The following is an 18,450-nucleotide window of genomic DNA, read 5'->3' on the forward strand; positions in this document are numbered from 1 at the left end:
CGGATTGGGCTTCAAATCGATAATGCTGAAAGCATGATATTAAAATTTTAATTTCTTTAGTTTTTTGAATCTGTGTCTTTTCCAGACAGATTCTTTTTAAGTCTGATATTCCAACAATCTTGTTAAGGTAATTTTGTAATTCCTTGATATCAAAAATTTTCCAGTCTTGTCCTAAGACTTTTGCATTTCCGACTTGTGCATAATGACCGATATATTCTTCTTTAGATATAATAGTTGGATTCTTTCTAAATATTTTTTCAAGTCGCCCAAAAACTCTATCTGCTGGCATAAAACTGTGACCTCTTACTGGATAGGTAATACAAACTTTTGTGATATTATCAGGAGAATACTTTAACAACCAAAACATTAACATATGAATCAAATGAGAATTTTTGTTCTGGCCCCCACATCCATCGCAGAACAATCTAATCTGAGTTATATTATCCAGTTCCAAAGATTTTAGGTAATCGAACAAAGCAGATGACACTTCTGTAGCGCCCCTCCCAGCCTGATCTTCGGTCCAAATATAAAACGTTGGATTTTTGGAGTTCATACCAACACAGCAAAAAGAATAGAGGCTTATTTGGTGTGAATAAAATGCATCCGAAATTGGCGTGCGTGGTAAGGGTTGAACCTGCTGCAGGTCAAAGCAAAATGTCAGGGAATTTTCTGGCTCTTGTTTAGAAAGCTCGTAAAATGCTTTTGCTCTTTTTTTATGAACTCGATATTCAGTCATATAATTGGTTTTCTCTTTTTCGTCTTTTTCCGATTTAATTAAATGCTTTAGACGCGTGCATTGGGAACAGGTATCAGAAGCTGGAGACGAAAATCCAATGTTAAATTTTGTTAGAAAAACCTTTCTAAACATATGGTAGCCAACTTGGTACTGACTTTCAGCCTGTTCATTATACATACGTTGTAACTTTCTAATACTAAGATGGGCAGGTAAATAGATTCTTCGAGATTTTTTTCTATTATAATGACTTTCGACGCCACGCAATTTACCAACAAATTCGCGTACTTTCTTCCTCTTGTCCAAACTTTTTGTTGAAATATGGTCCCCTCCTCTTCGCTCTTTGGGACAGTCTCCTGAGTCAACAATCTTACATAATGTAAACAATCTGTAGTTTTTAACACCGGTTGCTGCCATGAAAAAAGCCCTGCAGACTTTAACTACCCCTGTTGATCTTGTTTTCTTAATTTTTAAAAAGAAGTTTGCTGCCCTTGTTCTTTGTCGGGGATTATCTTTAACATATCTCTTTCTTACGGTACCGGAAACGCTTATCATATGGCAAAGTTTCACATCTTGAATGCTTTTTTCTGGTACACTATACAGCTGACTTCTTATATTCTTAATATCTGATGTTTTAACATTTTGGCATTGGTATGTTTTATTGTCATGTGAGCAAGGACGCTTAAATTTCTTTAAGTCTGGATCTGGATCTTGGTACCTAAAATAAAATACATAAGGTTAAAAAAGAAAAAAAGATAGCGTGGCACTTGCGGAGTGCCGACAGAAGTGAATATTTCTTATAAATTCGATTATATTCGATTCGATCCGATTTGATATTACACATAAATAATAAATGATTTTACCCGTTACTTTTAGGATTAACAAACTTTCAAAGGAATTAAAAATAACGCAAAATAAGCAACGTATGCTTTTTTGATACAAATACAAACATTCTGCAAACTTTCATTCTACGTTTAAATTTTTCAAAAATATTTATTAGTTTTCTCAGATTTCGAAAAAAAAAGAATAAATTTAAATAACATTGGATCAAGATTTTGCGCCTACCCCCTTAAAAAACCAAAAAATCCAATTACTTGACAACTATTAACTTTACTGGAAAGAGAGAAACAATATTTACTAGTCTACGATTTATAAAAGGACCTTTTGAAAAACCTGCCTCTATCCCAAAATGAGCTATACCTACTAATCTATAAGTACCTTATAACCTTACCTTTCAACTTTTCCCCTTAGCTTTTTCGGGGCTTTTTCCCTTATTCTGCTTCCTTGATTGGCTTCTTCCACAGCTACTGACTCACCCAAAAAATCTTCTTCCATATTCTTTATTTAACAGTACCTCTGTTACCGAAACTTGTATCGAACTATGTATATTAAACCCGATAAAAACAGTTTAAACCAGAAATAATATACACTTAGCCACACCCAGTTCACAGACTACTGACAACCTCTTACTGAACAAAAAACACGCGGTCGCTCCAGTCAATGTGTAAACATGCAGAGGCGAATCAATCAACGACAAAATATCTCTAATACCTCCCTAGTACCATCTATTGTTCGAATGAAACATTTGCATAAGAAGATAAAGTAGGAAATGCGCATTTGTGGATTTATTTGGTTTTGAACAAAAAATGAATTTATTCTGTTTTGCATGCAAACATGAATATCACCATTAAAATTCAGTAGGATTTATTCGTTTTTGCTCTTATATATTTTTATATATGGTGTAATTTAACGAAATGAACCGATATTGGCCACTAACAAAATTTTCGTAAAAAGTGGATTTATTCGGTATTGCTTGAAACCTCCTCAATTATCGATTCCTTTGAAAAAGGTACATTTCCAGAGTGCCTAAAGACAGCCATTATTATTTCTCTTCATAAGGGTGGTGAAAAATCCAATGCCTGCATCTATAGACCTATTACCTTACTATCGGTACTATTCAAAATTATTGGGAGATTTATGAAAGTCCGACTTATGTCCTTTCTCGTTCAAAACAACAATTTTATCACAAAATCAGTTCGACTTTTTATCTAATAAATGTACCAGTGGTTTTACATTGTGTGCCTACCAAACACTAAACAATAATCTTTACACTGCCACTGTTATTTGTGACCATTCCAAAGCTTTTGATTGTGTAAATCACGACAAGAACACTTCCTAGAATTTCTACGGAATTCGAGGTATTTCTTTGAATTGGTTCCAATCTTACTTGGAGAATAGGAAACAACTGATTAGAGCAAATGATACTGACTCTAGTCTCAAAAGCATTGTAGGTGTAGTACCACAGGGTTCAGTATTGAACTCTACTTTTCCTTTTTTTTTTCTAAATGACTTCACTAATTTAAAAATCGATGGAAAAATTTTGCTTTTTGCTGATGATACCAGTATCATCTGGAGCAACTCTAAAACACCTGCATCTAAATGAATATGTGTCTGTTTTTCCAGTAAGACCTAATCATGAATACTCTACCAGACACCTTTGATGTTTATTTACCGATACCGTCCACTGAGTTAGTAAAGAAATCAATATTAAATTCTGCAAAAAAACTGTACAACCATCTCCCTTTACAACTTAAATCTGCAACATCTTTCTCTAAGTTGCGTAAAAAGACAAAAGTCTATCTACCTGGGAGACCATATTATTCAGTAGAAGAATTTCTTAATAAATTACTAAGAAATTACTGTACCTTTATGAACAAGTAACTAAAGTATTCTTATGTATATTTGGATATCTTATGCAGCAACTTCAACTCACTAGTACGGTTTTATTATAAAATTGGCGATTGTCGAGTAATCTTCTTCTTAAAGTGCCTATCCGTTCCGGATGTTGGCGATCATCACGGCTATCTTTACTTTATTTATTGCAGCGCGGAACAGTTCAGTGGTAGTCGTGTTATACCACTTTCGTAAATTTTGAAGCCAGGAAATGCGTCTTCTTCCCGGTCCTCTCTTACCATTTACTTTCCCTTGCAGAATCAGCTGGAGAAGGCAGTAACGTTCTTGATTTCTCATTACATGTCCTAGATATTCCAACTTTTTAGTTTTGACGGTCATGAGAATTTCACATTCTTTCCCCATTCTATGCAGGACCTCCACATTAGTAACTCTGTCAACCCAGGATATACGTAAGATGCGCCTATAACACCACATTTCGAAAGCTTCGAGCCGATTCATAGATGCAACAGTCAGTGTCCATGCTTCCATTCCGTAGAGCAGAACTGTGAATATGTAGCAGTTCAATAGACGTGTCGAGTAATAATTGTTATTATTATTTTCTGACTTTTTGTAAGCTTTTTCCATAAAATTCTACAATTTTCAGTTACACTAAAATATATTTCTAATTCTAATTCTAGCCAGAGGCTAGACTAAGGCACGTAAGACTGTCGGTCGTCCTGGGCTATTGCGCATCGACACTAGTTCCTGAAATAGGGTTGAAGATGAAATGGGCAGAAAGAATCTCTCCGAAAAGATGCCACACGATATTATTATTATAGACCTATTATCAATTGCACCAGCAATGTCTAATACAGCAAAGACTACTTATTGCGGCTGCAAGCTCCTATCGAGAGCCACACTTAAATGTTTACTCCATAAATGAATTACACAAACCCGGAAAACAATCAGTTAAATGTAACTTCCAGTTTCTCATCGTGTCCTTCATTCCATACCATTTTGAAATTATAAATTATTTACTAAATTTAAATATTTTTGTTTTCTCTTTAACCAAACATTTTCGTAATTATAGAACAAGTTATCAGTTATTTAACACCTATAGATCATTATAAATAGTCGTGACAGAGAAATTTTAGTGTTGGTTTTTGGGTTGACCTTTCAATATTATCAAATTAGTATTTATTTGGTCGGACGAGCTATATCAGTGCGTCTTTATCAGTCACCACCGAAAAAAGTCGACTAGGAATTAAATTGTGCTGTTACATAACTAGTTTGTGTAAGTTTTTGACAAATTATGTTTTTTAAGTAGTTAAGAAAATGGCAGTGAATTTAAATGTGAAGCCTTGGACTAGAGCAATATTATTTATGATAATTTCCAGAACATTTTATTGAACAAGACTTAATTTTTTGTATTTAACTATATGAACTAGTTTATCTACTATTTTATTTTTTTAATTATAGTATTTTTCGTGCAAAGGATTGGCGATCATATTTTTTTGTCGTAACTTATTTAACAATCCATTTATATCCGACGGTAGCACTATATTTTAAAACGTTCAGTACTTAGAATATGTAGGTCTTCTTCCACACCATCAATCCATCTCATTCGTGGTCGTCCTCTGCTTCTTGTGCCCTCTGGTTTTGAAAATGTTATTCTCTTCGTGTATTCGTGATCTGACATCCTAGCAATGTGTCCAGCCCATCTAAGTCTCTGCACTTTAACAAATTTCACAATATCTGGATCGGTATTTAGGCTGATATAGTTCAAAGTTGTACCTTCGACGCCATAGTCCATTTTCAGTTACGGCCCTAAAAATCTTTCTAAGGATTTTTCTCTCATTAATACCAAGAAGTCTTTCATCATTTTGAGATAAGGTCTATGTTTCAGCCCCATATATCAAAATCGGTCTTATTAAGGTCTTGTATATATTGAGCTTTACTGCACGTTTTATATTTTTATTTTTTAAATGTTTCTGGAGACCGTGAACAGTTCTGTTTGCTATTGCTATGCGACTTTTTATTTCGTCGCTTGTCGTGTTTGTTACGTTTACTAGCGATTCGAGATGCGTGAATTCTTTGACTTGCTCAAAGGTATGGTTATTAATTTAAATTCTCTGTTGGATATTTTGGGGGTTTTTAGAAACCAACATATATTTGGTTTTTTCCTCGTTTACCAAAAGTCCTAATTCACTTGCCGCGTCCGCAAGCCTTGTAAAACACTGCACCGTGTCTCTCATACTTCGGTCCACTATTTGTGTCGATCTATTAAAAATAGTTCCATTCAGTCTAATAGTTAATTGTCTGATTACCTTTTTTAGGGCAATATTAAAGAGGATACACTCCAGCGCGTCCCCCTGTTTTACACCATTACTAAAGTTAAATTTAAATGTTAGTGTTTTCTCCTTCAATTCTAACGCACGTGCTTAAGTTTTGAATTGTTGGTTGGGTCAACTTAAGTAAATTAGGTGGGATACCAAAGTCTATGATTGCATTATATAATGCAGTTTTTTTTACACTGTCATAAGCTGCTTTGAAGTCAACGAAGAGATGGTGTGTATCTACGTTATATTCATTTGACTTTTCTAGAATCTGCCTACGTGCTTGAATTTGATGTATAGTTGACTTTCCAGCAGTAAATCTGCATTGATATTGACCAACACTATTATGTGGTATATAAGTAACATTTTAATCCTAATAGGGGGAATATTTACATCGCTGTTGCAAAATATTGTTTTTATTGTAATGAAAGTAGCTTGCTCTATTTTATTCAGTGTATTACATTTTACTTATCACTTCTTATAATAATGTATCGTCTGTAATTACTCTGTTAAGTATTGCCATCACTTCCTTCAAGTGGATTTCTTGGCAAATTCTTACAGCATAAACCTTAAATATTGCTGGTTTTAAATGGAGTGGCGAGAATGAGAGAACCTGGGTTTTATGTTCCCAACCAGAGATAATATCTGCGCCTATTGCTTCCTGTATCAATGTATACCCTTCTGCACTAAGGATAATCTCAGGCAACGTCTTATAGAGTATAGCTACCTTTTCTTCTTCTCTTCTTCTTCTTATTCTTTTTTTATATAGACATGGCTCTGTGTGTTTTTCAATGTGCCTCCAGTAAGTTGTTACATCGTTTTCGTGGTCTTCCTACTGATCGTCTCCCTATTGGGGAACCGTCTTTTGCCGTCTTTACTACTCTATTTTTTGTCATTCGGCTTACATGATTTGTCATTCTACTCTTCTATTTTTTACACAGTTCTTGATGTTCTCCACCTTGCATTTACGTCATATATCTGTACTTCTAGCTCTATCCCATAGTGTCTTACCATCAATTTTTCTCTACTGTTTCATCTCTGCTGTTTCTAACATTCTATTTGTCCTCTCCGTGTCAGGTCTTGTTTCTGCCGCGTATGTCATTATTGGTCTGATGACTGTCTGAAATTCTACCTTTCGTTTCTTTCCCGATATTTTTATTTTTCCATATTGTTTCATTCAGGCAGCCAGTGGCTCTGTTTGCTCTATTCACTTGATCTTCCACTTCAGTTTCGATCTTTCCGTAGCAAGATAATGTGATGCCTAGATATTTAAACTCCATCACTTGTTCTATTATCTGACATTCCAGCTCCAATTTACATCTTAGTAAATTTACTATTATTACCATGAATTTCGTCTTTTTTGGGGAAATTAACATCTTAAATTTTCTGGCGGTTATATTAAATTGGTGCAGTATACGTTGTAAGTCATCTTTACTTTAAGAGAGTAGTATTGCGTCGTCTGCATAGCAGATTATTTTAAGCTGTTTTTCTCCCATTTGGTATCCTTTTTTGGTTCTTACATTTTTTATTGTTTCATCCATAATCAGGTTGAACAATAGACGACTCAGGGAATCACCCTGTCTTACCCTATTGCCAGCTTCAATAGGGTCGGTTAGTATTTTTTTCTACTTTTACTCTTATTGTGTTGTTTTGGTAGATATTTTCGATCATTTTGATTATTCCTAGAGGTTCCCTCTTACGTACAGAATTTGTATAACATCTTTTAAGTTGACCCAGTCAAACGCCTTCTTAAGGTCCATGAAACATAGATATGCCGGTTTGTTGTATTCTAATGATTTCTCTTGCACTTGCCTCAGTATAAATATAGCGTCGGTGCATAATTTTCCCGAGCTAACATCTTGTTGTTCTTCTGCTAGTGTTATAATTTCATTTAGTTTATTTGTTATCACTTTGGTTGTTAATTTTAGTGTTGTCTTTAATAAATTAACTCCTCTGTAATTTTCCGGGTCCAATTTGTCTCCTTTTTTCATTTCTGATTCGTTTATAGTGGTTGTATGCCTGTTGTGTTTATTGTATTCTGTATTATAAAAAGGCTTTCTTCTTTTCTTTACATTTTGTCTTCACTTCCTCTCTAAACCATGGTGTTTTTTGGTATGTTAGTGTTCGTTACTTTCCTCTCTCCAAGTGATACTATTGCTGCGTTAATTATGTTATTTTTGAGTTTTCCCAGCTTTCCTCGATGTTATCGTTTTCTAATATTTCATTTCCAGCGATCTAGCGACCTTTTTGTAGTACACAATTAAAAGAAGGGGACTGCCCAGGTATTACTTTTTTTTGTATTTTTGAGCTGTTTGTAATACAACTTATTTGATTACATAAAATCAGATGACCATATCTTTATCTTCGTTTACACACGAAAAAGAACAAAATGTTTTATCTTGTTGAAAATTTTCATCTACCTAATTTACGAAATATACAATAATGGAGTTTCACTTCCCTTTTTTTATATTAATTACTTTTTTTTAGTATTTTGTATTATTTTTTTGTGTAATTTTATCGATCATTGAATTTATTGAGATTTTTTTGGTGATTATTTTTGACAAACCTTTTTTTCCAATTGTTTTTCTCGAACGAACTACGTAATTTTTTTACTTACCTATTTGCATGCCTTTTTCAAAGCTATTATTTTCGATAAAATTTTTATAGACAAAATTATCACGTATTATTTTTATTTTTTAAGATTGGCAAGTCATTTCTATAAGGTCCTGAAAACTGTTCGCCATGGATTCTGAAGCAACATGCCAAGGTTAGTTTTGGTTTAGTATTGATTTTATACTAACCAGGGGATTATTTGTACGACTCTGCATGCAAATCTTAAAAAATTTAAATCTGTAGTTAAGCGCAAGTTAATATAAACTATCTTAATTACTTTGATTTTTAAATCTCTGCAATTAAAAGCCCTCTCCAAACTTAGCCCGCCAGGTCTCGATTGTTCTTCAATTAACTTTTAAATACTAAAATTGAAGATTATTTAAAAGCCATAGCTACAAATAGTGATCCTAATAAAACTGATAATGGAATAATAGTAATCAATCACGAACGTATCCAAGCTGGGAAGTTAGTTACACCAAGCGAAAGACTTATAATTTTTAATGTCTGCCCAACAATACCTAATAGTATTATAAAAGCTGAACTACAAAATATTGATATTCATCAAATAACTCCAATGGATTTTCCAAGAATAGGAACAATTACTCTTTATTAAAGCATATCTTGGGCTTCCGACGTTATACTTACATTGCTTCTAAAAATATTGAAAAAATTCCTGAGTCCATGGTAATTAATCATGACCAAATTATTTACCCAATTTTTTTTCATATAAAAAACAGTCATGCTACACTAGCAAAGAGCAAGAACATTTAGCATCTCAGTGGACGAATAATACAAACACACAAATATCTATTGAAAATACATCGCCTACTTCTCAGCCAAATTGTAACCAAAATTATCAACCTAATATTCAATCAATTATCCATTATTTACATTGAGCTCAGGAAATGAAGCTCGAAAAAAGTTAAAACCTCGCAATTTTTTGGTCCTGCATGGATTGAGTTGAAATTTTAACAGAAGGTAGGTGATAGCCCAAGGATCAAAATCTATATCGAACCGAAGTGCGCTGAAGTGTTTTAGGGGTGAAAACTACCCCTAATTGTCAAAAATTATAAAATAACATATTAAACCTGAATATGGGTAAGATTTGGTTTGAATTAGTTAAATAATGATTATTTTATACTTTTGAATAGAGTTCCATCATATTTCAACCCTTAAAAAGCAACGCTTGTTAGAGATTAATGTAAAAAAATTACTAATTCTAAAAAATGATTTCGCCTTGGATCGATTTGGATAAAAATTTGGATTTAAGCTCAACTCACCCTCTGCTTTATAGTTTATGTCATGCCGATGAACCCTGATTGTTCTTAGGGGTGAAAACTACCCCTAATTTTCAAAAATTGTAAAATAACATTACAATCTTAAGATGAGTGAAATTTGGGTTGGATTAGTTAAATAGTGATTTTTTTATACTTTAAAATAAAATTTCATAAATTTTCAACCCTTAAAAATCAATTGTTAGGTGTTAGGAGTGCTATAGGTGAAAACAATTTTTTGTCAAAATTTTGCAACTTTACAACTTTTTAAAATCACCCTTTACAACATTGCAGTTTTTATAAACTAATTTAATAGATATAAATTGAAAAAAGTAGAATTAAATACAAAAAAATTTATCAACATAAAAAGGCACCATATATTCTTATACATTTACATAAATAGTTGAAAATATTTACATTTATAGGTAAAACAATTATAATATTAATTTTATTCGTCATCAATTACATCTTCATCGTGATCTATGTCATCCTCATCTTCTTCAATTATTGGTGGACTATTATTGCACCCTTCACCTGAGCACCCAGAACAAGTAGAGTTACAGTATAAACCAACTTTTCTGCACCCACATGAAACGCCGCATCCTTTTTTGCATTGGCAAAAAATAATTTTCAAAAGTTCATCGGGTGCAGGTTGTTTGTTCATGCGTACGGGTAATAACAAACCATCTTTGGAATACCATCCCCAATCTGTTGCTCTGATATTTTCATTGCCAAGCCACTGTTGAATTTGGTAATAGCATCTTTTTGAATGCTCATCTAAGGCATCAATAGTGGGCAGAAGGGATGATAGCTTAACCGCACAGTTTTTCGTTGTAGCTTTGATGAACTGTTCGTACCGCATCTGCTCGAGAAAAGCTTCCAAATCTTTTATTTTTTTTAACTTGGTAAGCTGCGTGTCTTTAACAGTTCCGTACAACATTATTGCACAGTATCTGCCAGCATCTAAAATATCTTCAAGCTTAGCAGTACTACTGTAAAAAATTTCGGCATGTTCCCTTATGTCCGGTCTGTTTTTCTGTTTTGAAGAATATCAAAAAAAATTTTTTTACCTTTATTGTAAAAAGCAGATACAGTATCACAGCCAGTAGAAGCATGGGAAAAAGCTATTTGGGTACCCTATTTCAAAACTTTTAGATGAATATAATGTAGAAGAAAAATTTTGTTTCCCAAGTTTGAGAAAATAAATATCTTTCTCTATTTTTTCTAAATTATCTCTGGCTGTTAAGATAACAAGGATGTCGATATCTTCTGCTACAATGATTTTTTGTAAATCTGACCTATCCTGAATAGTCAATTCAACGATTAGCCCGTCAGCTTCACCTTCACTTTGATGGCAATGAATAGATTGATTCTTGAATTCCGCTATAAGTGGTTGTATAAATTTATTTTTATTTTCATAATTTGAAAAAAATATATCTTGGGTCACAGAAACAGGCATGTTTGGTGTGATCTGATAAACTTTACAACATTTTTTTGAGCGACGGTTTCTTTCTATTATTTTCGTACTGTTCTCATTGTAGCTGTCGAAGATGACGGTAATGTTGTACAAGGATTTGTGTATTAATTCTTTTTGGAACCCTTGGTTTTTAAATGGGGTGAGTTTAAAGGGCTCGAAAAAGATGGTGCTTGATCGTAAATCGATGTTTTAAACGGCTATATCTCGCCAAATATTCATTGTACAACAAATCTAAATCAAGGAAAATTTTAGTTAAAAAAGCTACAATTTAGTACATTTTTATTTTTTTCATATATTCAGTATTTTCGGGGATATTTAAAAAAGAAGGGAAACAAATATGAAATTGTAAATCGTTTCTCGCTTTAAGCTGTACTTTTTCTAAAACTAAGCATTTTAAATGGGTCAAACTTCTTGGACGTATTAACAATACATGTACAAAGAGAATTGCAGAAGGGTGAAGATCGATTTTAATTATGGTGGTGGTTAGGGGGTTGTTTTCATCGATTTTTTCGTAAAAAAATGAGGTATTGACCTTATTTTCATCATAACTCACTCAATTTTTGAGCTAGAGTCTTTTTTTTATGATAGGTCTATTTATGCTCTTTAAAAAAGGTTCTATGAGTTTTCTTAAAAAAATGCATCATTTTCCCGATATTTGACTTTGAATCTTTCAAATTTGGCATTTGAAGAAAACCGCTGAACATTGATAGGCCGTATTTCGGTTCCTGTTATATCGCAAAAACATTTTAAAAAATGAATTGTATTTGTCTTTTTAAAAGCTACAAATTTGTTTTCTACAATTTTTTTGATAAAATGCACCATTTTCGAGTTATTCGCGAAAAATCGATTGAAAACGTCGATTTTTTCGTCTAAAAGTTGTTACTTTCAATCGCGAATAACTTGAAAAATATTAGTTTACGAAAAAAAAGTAAAAAACATTTTTTGTTTAGAATCACTTTTTTAATCGAAACCTGTGGTTAAAACGTAAAAAAAAATTTTCACCCCCGAGATGGGGTGGCAACCACCCCCAAGGCTTTGGCGCACTTTGGTTCGATATAGATTTTGATCCTTAGGCTATTACCTACCTTCTGTTAAAATTTCAAGTCAATCCACGCAGGACGAAAAAATTGTGAGGTGAAATGCTTCATTTTCTGGACTAATTCTCCACATCAATCGACTAGTTCACAGTCGGAAGAAACAACCAAACTTCTTCTATTATTTATTTAAATCCCATACAAACTCCCATCCAACCAGATAACGTTAAAATTAATAATCTCAGCCAAAATCAACCTCCAACATCTCAATCGTCCAAACGAACGGCATCAGAAATAATGACTCCCCCGAGAGCAGAAGACCAGAACCCATTTAAAAAACCTGTAAGAGACTAATGACGCTTAGATTTGAAGACGGTTTGAAGGTGCTAAAATATTTAGGCCATAAAAGCCATAAAAAGACTATAAGACCTGCACTATATCTTTATTATAAGTTAGTGTCATTTTGTTTGTAGACTTTTCTTCTAAAATGTTCGTCTAAGTTCAATGTTAATGTGGAATTAATCTATAATTTAGCATGCCAAAAGAATGTGCATTTAAAATAAAATTGTATTCCAAATTTTATTCTTAAGCATTATATCTTATTTTGTATATGCGTATAGAGAATAAGTCTGATATATATTAGGTACGTTATTTATTATTTGTAGTTTTTTATACTCATAACTTATATACAGTGTATTCCAACGAAAATTTGCCCCACCCTCCTCCCCTCCCAGATACAGCAAGTGTGGTCGAGTGGCACATGATTAATTAAAAGGTATTTTTTTCTCTATACGACACTATTTTTTTTAAATTTACGAATAACTTTGAAGATAATTTTGGATTTAACACATTTATTGGTTAAACGTCAGTAATACAAAAAACATAATATTTCTTCAATTTAATCATTTAAATGTTCGAAATGACCTCATGTAACCTCCATAAAATAATACAGTCTATTTTCAAAGCCCCTTCGTACTTTTGCAAATACCTCCGGTGTCAATAATCGGCATTTTGTTACAATTTTTTGTCGCAACTCTGCAAGATCTACAGGCGGAGTGGCGTATATTTTTAATTCTAGATATCGCAACAAAAAAATCCAAAGGCGAAAGATCGGGTGATCTGGCAGGCCACTCTATTGGACCACTTCTGTCAATCCAACGCTCTGGAAAACGTTGATTCAAAAATTGTTTTACGTGTGTATCATAATGGTCCTGTTGGAAATTCAGTTCATTCTCTAAAAGATTATTATTAGATTAAAATGTGTCAGTGACAACGTCTTCTAACAAATTTAAATAGGTTGTTTCTCTGAAATCTCCTTTAAAAAACAATGATTCAATAACGTGATTCCCTAAAATGCCAACACATAGATTTAATTTCTGTGGTCTTTGTGTATGTGTCTCCATGAATAAATAAAGATATTTTTTAAGCCCTTCTTTCTATTTGGATTGCCGAATATAGGCCTCTCCTAATTCTCGCCATTTATCTCTGTTGTTTTTCGTTTTCGACAAACAAGAGAACAACAGATCGTCTCGACCAAAGTGGAAAGACGTTTCCACATTGGTCTCGCAGTTCTTTTAATATCGTCGCTCCAGCCCATTTGCGGTCTTCCTCGTGGTCTTTTGGCTTCATATGGCCGCCAATTTCCGACTTCTTAATTCCATCGGCCATCCTTAAGACGTTCGCTATGTTCAGCCCATTTCCATTTCAGTTTAGTGCCTGTTCGACAGCATCTTTTGCTTTGGTTCTATTATGTTTAATGGCTTCATTAGTTTTATGGTCTTTGAGTGAGATACCCGGCATCTATCGTTCCATAGCTCTCTGAGTTTTTCTGATCTTCTCCATGTTTATTTTAGTGAATGTCCAGTTTTGAGCTACATATAATTATACAGGTAGGATACAGGAATTAAACACTTTGGTTCGCAGTCTTTGAGGTATATATTTATTTTTAAGTGCGTATAAGAGTCTTCATATCATATCTAATCATCGTATTCAGTGCATTCCACGTGTCGGCTATTAGTACTACATCATCTGCGTATCTAAGATGGTTCAAGTATCTTCCGTTAATAGGGATTCCCCTATTTTCCCTTTTAAGATTAGAATATTAATTCTACCCTTAAAAAAGCTATAACATATTACATATTACATATTCGTATAAAAGTTCATTACAATATTGCGGGTAGATTCGGCTAGAGATGGAGGTTTTTGACGAAACACCGGTTTTCGGTTATACTGTTTTTTTTTACTTACGGTTTAACCTGGTGGTTATAAGCGGTCAATAAAACCGGTCATCTCAACAACCGCTGTTCGGTTTTTTTAATCAATAGCTAATACCCAATAGGTTACAACGTTATCAATATCCATACTATTAAAACTGACTTTGCGGTTGATTTGCGACAAAACGCAAAAATTCTAGACGAAAGCGACACTCTTCACCTTAAAAATCATTTTGATTTTTGTCGATATGATATTCTATCCTTAAGATATCGAATTCTTACGTAACTAACATTTAAAAATGTCGGTCGGTTCAAGCGTTGTTTCTGAAATAACGGTTTATTCTCTACAAAAAAATGCTGAGAGACGTTTTTGTTAAAAATATTCTCAACTACGTTTCTTTTTTAAAATAATATTTTCTACGTCGCGATGTACTGATTCTTGATAATACTATGTTTTTGTTTTCTCCCCCTATGAGGTGGTTTTCGGGGTAAACCAGGTGGTATTTAAGTAAAAAATTAAATAAAATAGGTTGCAAGGTACAAATAGGTTGCATTATATAAAAAAGATATGGTATTAAGTTGGCCAGTATTTTTCATGAAGCCTATTGAGGAAAACTCGTTCATATATGTGTTGGTCGGTTAAGCGGCTTCGCTTATCCGACACAAAATATCGTTTAACAATGACACTAGTCTCGCTGATGCCATCAAAATTTCGATCAACGACATATATTTTTTGGCTATAAAAATCAAACCTGGCATACAGGTTCTGCTCTGCTCCCAGAATGCAAAAGTCATTCAATTTCGACAGCAAAAGCTGCTGCAGGTAAAGGGTGAGTTTATTTTAAAAAGAACTTTGAATCTGTGTTTCCCAGGAACCTGAACGGGAACCACTGTTCCCCAACTTTAGGTCGTGTGAAGATGATTTTATTTAAACCAGTCTGAAAAGACCAGAAAACGAAACAGTTTTCCAATTTCGGCAAGGTAATTCCTGGCTTCTTAGCCTAAATTGGATGTGGCTTTGCCCAATATCCGCGGATTCATACAAACCCGCAAAGGGGTTTGTAAAAGCTTGATGACGCTCTTTTGAAGGCTAGTTACAAGTTTTTGGTGTAGCCTTTAGGCTGCAACATGTTTTGGGAAGATGTTTTTAAAGACCTTTAAAGAAAGAGATCGATGATTGATACAAGGGGGATTACAAGGCTAGCGGTAATGTGCTGAGAACACGAGATTTGCATTGTGAACTTATCGAAAAGCAATAAAATTCTTTTTAATTAAATAATTTCATTGATCAATGTCTGCACCAGAAATCATTCTCGCTGCTATTTTATTTGAAGGATCTAAAAATGGCGAAAAATGACCCCATTTTTTTTCTGAATTCATTATTCTTTCCAGAGGTAACTTATCCAGTTATTCACCGGTTATTACTTTAAAAAGAAAAAATCGGTTAAAACCAGGACAAAAAAAACAACCGGAAAAACGTTTTCCAGAGTAAAAAACCAGTTTTAGGTTTTCCCTCCCCTAGTTTCAGTTCGGCAAAATCGTAAAAAGTGTGTAATTGTTTTTCTTCTTCCCTTTATGCCCTTTATCTTGAAAATAGATAGCGATACAAAAAATTTTTACTAAGTAAACTCAATTTTAACAACAATTATTTTTCAGTTTTTTACCTATCCTAGTTACCTTTTTTGAAACATCCTGTATAACATTATAATTGAGGCGGAAGTATTTTTAAAAAATGAGAAATCTCGTGCTCTTGAATTTTCTCGAGTATTAATTTCAAGAACGCAGTATTATCATGATAAGTTTCCATGCTACTGTAATTGTTATTATAAAAGAATTAAGTAAACATGATATTACTTCTCATTTGTTAAATAAACATAATTTTAATAATCCTGTACAGTTTGATAAATAATGTATTTGTTTTCTGTCAAGCGTTGCTGATCTTTACATCTTTTTATCAAAATTTACGGTTTTGCAAATATAATTATTTCAAGTAGAAGCTATATAACATTATTAAAAAGCATTATATTAATTAAAGCATTACATTAACGATGTTAGCAGACAGGTTAGAAGTGAAAAAATTGTCCTGTTACAGCTACATGAGGAGAATGCCACGCGAAAGATTACCGAACCAAATTAATAATTGAGTCTCACAAAGAAGAAAAGGGAGAGGGCGTCCAGTAAAAAGATAGACGAAAGTATCAAAGAGACGATGAAAAAAGACATTTGGATGAAGACTCCTGGAATGATAAAAAATAATGGCGTAAGGCTAATGAATAAAATACAAGCTTCTTCAGAATAACGATAATGTATTTACCTAGAAATCATATGAAAAGCTCAGGGCTGAAAGGATGAGGGTCCAAAAAAACAAGTTTTGAGAAATTAGGTTTTCAATATTTAAAACTAGATATAAAAATAGTTAACAGAAAGGACACTTCATTTTGCTTACTAATTCATGCAGTATTGTTTTTGGGTTATTAATTTACAAACTACTATAAACATAAATTTATTTATATTTTAACTAACGTGTCTTAAAATGAAACTAAAAATACAGATAAGGTAGTCTATATTTTCAAAAGTAATATCAAACAGATCTGCTCCTGTTGATTACATAAAGCTACAAATACAGTAGATCATTGTTAGTAATGGATACAATGAAAAGCTTTAAGCATGTGGCAGTGCGTCAAAATATGCTTGAGACTTTATAGCTCAAAATTTTTTCAAAAGCTGAGTATCGTCGTATTTTGCTTTATTTAAAGGTAGAAGTCCACAATATCCTAGCTCTCCATCCATCCATCCAATCGCACTACAGCCCAAATCGGGCCTTGGCCTCCTTCAACAAGCTTCTCCAATCATTTCGATTTACTGCTTTTCTTTTCCATGAACGCGTTCCCAGGCAGTTCCTGGTATCCTCATCGACTTCATCTTCCCATCTATTTTGTAGTTGTTTTGTAGTTTTGTTTTATTTGTATTTATTCCTAGCCCTACTGCTTCTGCACTCTGTTTCAACTCAACGTAGGTTTCTTCCGCTGCATTCGCTGTTCTGCTCATTATGTTTATATCATCTGCGTATGCTGCTAATTGGGTAGATTTGTTTGTAAGTATGTTATTTCCGCTCACCGTAAACCGTCTAATTACATATTCAAGAACAAGATTAAAGAGCGTTGGGGCCAGTCCGTCGCCTTGTTTCAGTCCTTGCGTTATCGTAATCTGTGGTCTGTGATCACAGATCACAGTGATCATCAGTCATCTGTCCCTTAATACATACCTGTGCTTCTGTTTCTGTCATTGTCATTTGCACTAGTATTAATTTTGATGGTATCTTCCAATATATTGGGTAGAATTGTTCTATCTATTGAATCATAGGCTTGTTTAAAATCTACAAAGTGATTGTAAACGTCCATGTCATATTCCCATGCTTTGGCTAGTATTTGTTTAACTGTAAATAGTTGGTCAATGGTAGATGTATTTTGCCTAAACCCTGATTGATATTCACCGATGATTTTTTCCGTGAGAGGTTGGGGTCTTCGATTAATGATGTTTGTGGGTATTTTGTATCCCGAACAAAGTAAAGAGATGTCTCTATAAATCTTACACAACAGTTTGTTTCCTTTTTTATAAATAGGGCAGATTATACTTTTCTTCAATTGTTGGGGGATTTCTTCTTCTATCCATATCTCTCGTATTAGCTGGTACATATGTTGTGTCAAATTCCTTTCTCCTTGCTTGAGTAGTTCTGCCGGTATTTTATCTATTCCCGGTGCTTTCTATCCCAGCTCTGACAGGTGAAAACAGCCTTTTTGTAGTGCAATTTGTTTCCTATTAGGCTTAGTAAAAATACTTTCTTTATTTAAGCCATTAACAGTCTGACGATGTAACATCATTCGAGGGTGATGAGAAACGATGCTTAGTTGTCATACAGGTCTTGTTTTAAAAGGACAACTTTTGGTATACAAAGGAGAAAGAAACTTAGTCCATGAATTAAATATTTCCTGGTTCTCACAAGAAATAACTCTAAATAGTGTGGTTTGGATTTGGAGTTTTCAATAATTTCATTTCACTCGGAAGGAGTTTCAACCACAGATTTTTGATTGATTAAG

The 18,450-nt window shown here is 33.5% G+C and overlaps 1 protein-coding gene across 5 annotated transcripts in view; it reads left to right on the forward strand.

Annotated features, from left to right (window-relative positions):
• Gbs-70E (Glycogen binding subunit 70E) overlaps positions 1–18,450 on the forward strand; it is a 200,491-nt gene that overhangs the window by 111,379 nt on the left and 70,662 nt on the right. For 2 of the 5 annotated variants that reach the window (XM_072531827.1, XM_072531829.1), the window contains one exon: positions 8,444–8,509. The exons of 2 other annotated variants lie outside the window; for them this stretch is intronic. The gene's annotated coding sequence lies outside the window, so the exon portion shown is untranslated. Of the gene's footprint in view, positions 1–4,612; positions 4,701–8,443; positions 8,510–18,450 lie in introns of those variants that run through there. One more of the 5 variants, XM_072531828.1, reaches the window with a different exon arrangement.

Source organism: Diabrotica undecimpunctata, chromosome 5 (genome assembly GCF_040954645.1).
Source record: "Diabrotica undecimpunctata isolate CICGRU chromosome 5, icDiaUnde3, whole genome shotgun sequence".
Lineage (NCBI taxonomy): Eukaryota > Metazoa > Arthropoda > Insecta > Coleoptera > Chrysomelidae > Diabrotica > Diabrotica undecimpunctata.